The following is a 6,553-nucleotide window of genomic DNA, read 5'->3' on the forward strand; positions in this document are numbered from 1 at the left end:
AGTTATTCTGGCATCGAAATCACCACATTTGCTGAGAAAATGTATAAGCATTATCCTATTAAATGTCTTTTTCCTTTGCAACACCTGCATCTCACTACTACAGTTAGTAGTGAAAATTAACAGATTCTTTCGATTATCCTGGATATATCTAGCAAATTATCCTGGATATATCTAGCAAATGTTTGAATGAAATTGTTATCTGGCAAAATATCGACACTCGTATCATGAAATTAAATGGGAGGTATTTTTACCCTAAACCGAGATGATCCAAATGCTCCTGTCATGATCTTGGCTTCTCGTATTTCCTTATTGAGTATTAGGATTTTTTGTGAAAAATCATTTCCTGCAATAACGGGTATGGTCTCCTTTGCTTCTTTAGGGAAAACTGTAGGTTTTGCAGTGCAAATCCCTGATCCTGAATCAATATTAGCTGTAAAATACTCTGTTTTATATAGATCATACAGCATACCGACAGATAGGTATATAGAGAAAGCGCTTGTCATTCAATCCTTATGGTAACACCATCAAGACTAAAACCATGTTGTTACCTTTTCTTCCCCATGGTTTATGATTTTCGAGGAAACTTAACCCCAAAGTCATACTCCCATTTTCTTATCCTACAACACCTGCAACAAGAACTTCATGGCCTGTTATTTCTAACATACCTTCATATCTACCCACACCAGGTTGTAGCAAATGATATAAGTCATCACAAGGGGAAAAGCTTTTTTTCATAGTGATGTCAAATATAACTTGTATTTCTTTCCATCCTTCGCGGCATCTAAGTTTTACGTTATCCACCCTAATCTCTTGAGGAACTAAAACTTTTAATAACTCTCTCTCCTTTCCTTTGTAGCATATGATCTTATCTTTCAAAAAGTTTATTCTACTACTAAACTTAGTCGTAGAGCTATGTGTTCGATCTAAAACTAAGTGATTTTTTAGAACAATGTCGACACCACCTTTCTAGGTATCCTAACCGGATCTGGTGTCATACCCTTAACAAATTTCTTGAAAATTTTAGGAATCTGAATATACTCTTTTTTAAGAAAAAAATCTGAATTATGTGTATCAGAAATGGCGTAAGCTATTGTATGAGTTGTAGAATATAGTCTATTACCTTCTTTCAGTAGATCTTTCCTTTTAAAATCTTAATGAAGGATTAACACTCTATTGAAATCTTGGTCTGCTAGCTTGTATGCAATCCTAGAATGAATGTCGAACATTAATTTTTCTACATACATATTACCTATTATTGTTCCAAGACAGTCATCTCTTACGTTATTGATTCTTATGTCGATTATAGATAAATGTATTTTTGAATCAATTTCTTCCTTAAGAGTTGTTTTTATTACTACTTTAATAGTTCCTATGTGGATCCATTTCATAGTAACAACTACTTCTTCTCTAAGCTTACTTAATTCTTCAAGAATTTTTTCTTTAGAAATTAGTTGCATTTCAATCACATTACCAGTAAGTTTCATAGATATAACAAACTCACCTGAACTTACTTTGTAAATTATGTGATGCTTCATTTGGTTCATACCTATGTGGTTCAAAACTTTCCCAATTCCTCCAATCCTAAATCCATTATATAGGCTGAGGTTGGAGTCTTGTCGCATGATTCTTTCCATAGTTTTGTTTGAAACTGTCACATGGCCTCGGCCGTTAACTTGGGATCAAAAAGACGTGTTTTATTTTATGGTTCCAAAAGCGACACTCACAATAATTGTGGTACCAAAAATAAAAATGATCTTTTTTTTAATAGGATAAAAAAGAACTATGCTCTCATATAAAGTTATATATATAAACAAACAAAAAAAAAAAAAAACATAATAATGAGAGTCTCTTTCGGCTTGACTGAGTCAATATGCTGCGTGTACCAATAATTATTAAGTCAAGTCAATGTGCTGCGTGTACCAATAATTATTAAGTCAAGTATATGATTTAGAATTAATTTCACATTAAAAATCTTTTGTAATATGAAATTAATTATGTAAGCAATTTAAAAAACAAACCTGATAGTGAGAGGTCTTTTATGACTTGACATAGGTTGGAACCAATTAAGTCAAGTCAATATGTTTCATGTACCCATTTTCTTACCCTTTTAACACTCCATCTTGATTTAGATTTTAGAGATTTTGGACTATTGAATATTAGTAACAATAAATTAATTTGATTTCGTATTTTTCTTTTTCTTCTTTCACTTCTTTTTTCTTTTTTTAAGGTTAATTGGGTAAATTGCAACGTGCTCATCTAAAATTTGTTATAATTATGAATAAAATTGTTATTTAAAATATTACAAATACCCTCCAAAAATTAATGACCGCCCAACAAATACTCCCTACAATGCTAAAAAATATCGCCTCATAACAATCTATTTATAGGGACTATTTGTTAGATGATCGTTAATTTTATTAGGCATTTGTAATTTTTTAAACGACGGGGAGTTGATCACTTACTTTTTTGCATCTAGTTATTAAAATATTTTTTTTCTTGAAAAATACTTCATTATAATACTTTTATTATTTCATTTTAACTTAAACTGATAGCAAATTCAATCAAGAAATAGCTTTAAATTCTAGTCACTTTTTAATTTTTTTATGAACTAAGTGGATAGCATTTTTATAATTTTTTCATCTATCCCGTCCGATTTTTTTTACACACTTTGAATTTTTAAAAAAGTAAAAAAATACAACAAGGCAAAGTTAACAAGTTCATACAGATATTTATAAATTTTCAAACAACGATGTAATATTCGTAACTGTATCAAATGTTAGGAGAGTTGATTGTAATTTAGCCTTGATATTAAATGTATTATTTGTATGAGATTCTAACGTTTGTAATTGCAATTAGCCATCATTTAACAAGGAAGGAATAAATATCTTACAAATGTCTACATCCAATTTCCTATATGCACTCTTTTTGCAAGAAAAGAAACATTAGAGCCACAAATAATGATTTAGAGCATCAATAGAAACCACCCTTTTTTCAAAATAATGATTTATGGCATTTTGGTTGATTACTGCTAATCACTTACCTTGATTTTAACATAAAAATTCAGTAATCTAAGAAAATATACTCGGGAAAAATCTCCTTTTTTATTCATTGCATGAATATCATACATAGCATTTATGGCTATTTTCCTTACTCTGTTGTATAGTTTCAGCAATGGCGTCTTCTATTTGTTCTTCCTCTATGTCCTTTTCTCCTGTTTTTGGCGTTAAATATCTTTTGAAAAGCTTGCTCAGTCTGATCATTGAACTTGTGTCTGAAGCTTTGACTAAAGAAAAGCAGCCAGAGAATGCTTCCTAAGCCAACAACATACCCAAGTGCAACAGATACATAATCCCAATTGATGGCCTCGTCCTCTTGATGTGGATTAGGTGGTGGCACGTTGTCTTCTTCCCCTGCATGCCTGCAACTTATGTTGAGAGGGAAACCACATAGTCCTATGTTTCCTTGGAAGGAATCTGTTGAAAATGTTTGAAACTGAGGGCCACTTGAGATTGGCCCGATCAACTGATTGTGGGATAGATTCAAGACTGCAAGGAATGTGAGGCGTGTAAGCTCTTTTGGTATTTCCCCTGTTAGCTGGTTGGTTGAGAGGTCGACTGACTCAATATACGTCAACTTGCCCAGTGATTTTGGAATTGTTCCTATGAAAGTATTGTGGGATAAGTTGAGAATGTGAAGAGATCTAAGATCACCAATTGCATCTGGTATCTCCCCTTGGAAATTATTGCAAGAGAAATGAATGGCTGTAAAGATTGTCAAAATCTTCACCAACTCCAGTTCCACTCCTTTGACGATTACTTTCACTGTGCCCTGGTAGTATACCCCAGCATATGTAAATCGTGTGTTATAGTGAATGTAGTCACTTCCCAGGCGTCCATCCTTTTCTAGCATCATTCCCGAGAAGCTCTTTGTATATAGATAACCAGTGAAATTGTTAGACGCTATATCAATGATTTGGAGATCTGTCTAGCTTCTGCTACATCTCACTTGTCCATGGAATCTGTTGGAGCGCAAGACAAGGACACGCAAGCTAGATGGCAGCATGCATGGGAAACCATCATCGATGTTGTTGTTTCCGACATTCAAGATCTTTAACAATTTGCAATTGGCCAATGATACTGGGAGCCTCCCTTCTAAATAGTTCTGACTCATATCCAAAATTTCTAGACGACAATTGACAGAAAATGTATCCGGTATATGACCATTGATGTTGTTCCCCCCAAGTTTCAACACCGCAAGTTGCTCAATTGTTTCCACCAAACAAGGCGGTATGCTCCCGCTCAATTTATTGGAGGACAAGTCAAGAACTTCAAGTTGAGTAGCATTGCAAAAGGATGTCGGAATAGCTTCACTTAGGCTATTGTTTGCAAGAGACAAGTAACGAAGAATGGTAATGGAGTCTCCAATGTTAAGTGGAATGGACTTTTCAAACTTGTTATTGGAGTAATCTATATATTTAGCATATTGGGGAAGAGGGGGCAACTCCCCCTGGAGTAGGTTTGAGTGTAAGTCCAGATATCTAAGTGAACTAGGAAAGTGGTATGGCTTCTGCAGACTAACCAACAGATTCGAAGAAAGATCCAAATCGACAAGTGTTCCATTTCCAATTTCCCAAATCCAATTAGGTACTTCCCCAATTATCCGGTTGTTTGAGAGGTTCAATAACTCCAGACTGTGTTGGTTTGTAAGATCAGGAAAATTATGTAGGTTGCAAGAAGCTAGGGATAATGAGAATAGCTGGGGAAACCTCGACAAATTTGTATTAGTGATGCTTGTGTCAATAGATAAATTGTTGTAAGAAAGGTCAAGGTATGTAAGATTGTGTAGCCTTTGCAACTTTTCTAGTTGAATTGTGCCATTGAATAAGTTGTCAAAAAGGTAAAGAATTTCAAGCCTTTCTAGTGTGAAGAATGACTTGGGAATTTGCCCTTCCAGTTTATTAATGCTTAAATCTAGCTCAACTATGTGAGGAAAATGTAAAGTTGAAAATTCATAGACTCGACCACTTAACTGGTTGTTGAAAAGTCTAAGTATTTGTAGTGAAGGAAGGTCAAAGAGAGATTTGGGGATGCTCCCACTAAGTGAATTACCACTAAGGTCTACTAGTTGAAGGTTCTTGGACATGTAAAATGATGGGATTGAACCGGTGAAGAAGTTCGAGGATAAGTCCACATAAATTAGCCCAGTTAGGGTAGAAATCGTGGATGGAATAGGTCCAGTGAAGCTGCAGTTGCGCATATCTATCTCGGATAACATGCTAAGATTACCATAGAATTTGGTAATGGGCCTGAGAAGTTAGTAGATAGAAGCAACATAGTCCTAAGAGATGCATTTCGATGAAATTGTGGTATGGAGCCAGTGAGTAACTCATTTTCGGATAAATCAAGATTCTCTAGGGTAGGTAATTGGAAGATCATATTAGGGAATGAGCCTCTTAAATCACATCCACTGAGAGACAAGGTAGTCAGATGTGAGAAGTTAGCAAAGAAATTAAGAACTGCTGACGACATCTGCACGCCATCGAGATAAAGCTCTCTTAGCCCGGTTAGATTCTGAAGAAGCATCTTCAAATTCGGATTCTCAATTTCTAGACCGTTATATGAGAGATCGAGAGTGACCAATCTCCTCATTAGTGAAACTTCAATTGGAACCTGACCACCAAAACTAGCACCTGATAAACTCAAATGCGTCAAATGTTTAAGGTTGAGAATTCCACCTGGAATCTGACCTCTAAAGTCATTCGCAGCCAAGTTTAGCTTCTCCAGGTACCGAAAGCCGGAAAGAGTTGACATATTATGAATCCCACCTGAAATTCCCTCCCGATCGAGCTGCAAACTGATCACATGCCCCACACCATCACATTCCACACCGTCCCAGTTGCAACAATCTTGAATCCGATTCCAGAGCACCAGTTTTAGTGATCAAGTGCTATCGAATATAAGATCATTCCTCAGTTGAAGCAACAAATTTCTCTGATCCTGCAGGCATTGGCTATAAGCATTTTGAATAAAACAATTAGTTATGCAAAATATTGAAAGTATGCAGATGAAGCAGAAGAAACACTGAGAATACAAAGAAATTCCCATAGTGAAGGAAGGCTACACCAATATGAGTCAGTGGCAGGTGGCTCCAAATTAAATTCCATTTTTCTTACACGCCGACGACTTTGAAAGTCTTTGTATGGCATTACCATTGATTACTGCTAATCACATACCTTGACTGAACTTGGGACCAATAATTAAGTCAAGTCAATATTCTTCATCTACCCATTTTCTTAACCTTTTACCACTCCACTTTGAAAATATCACACTTAAATTTGATAATCAAATGTAGAAATAATAATCATAATTAAACAAATCAATGTAAAAATTTAAATTAATTAATATTTTATCATGGTTTCTAACTATAGTTAAAAACTATCACGATTTTAATTTAGTTATTTTGGCCGCACTTTTTATTTTTACTATAAGAATTTTTTTAGTTATTTAGTTATCCAACTTTGGCCACAAGCTAGTGATGGGAAGATTTATGTTAA

General features: G+C 34.8%; 1 pseudogene; it reads right to left on the reverse strand.

Annotated features, from left to right (window-relative positions):
- Window positions 1-3,079: 3,079 nt before the first annotated feature.
- On the reverse strand, window positions 3,080-6,129 carry LOC105173256 (receptor-like protein 7; annotated as a pseudogene).
- Window positions 6,130-6,553: the final 424 nt, after the last annotated feature.

The sequence above is a fragment of the Sesamum indicum genome, linkage group LG11, assembly GCF_026168435.1.
Source record: "Sesamum indicum cultivar Baizhima isolate 11 linkage group LG11, ASM2616843v1, whole genome shotgun sequence".
Lineage (NCBI taxonomy): Eukaryota > Viridiplantae > Streptophyta > Magnoliopsida > Lamiales > Pedaliaceae > Sesamum > Sesamum indicum.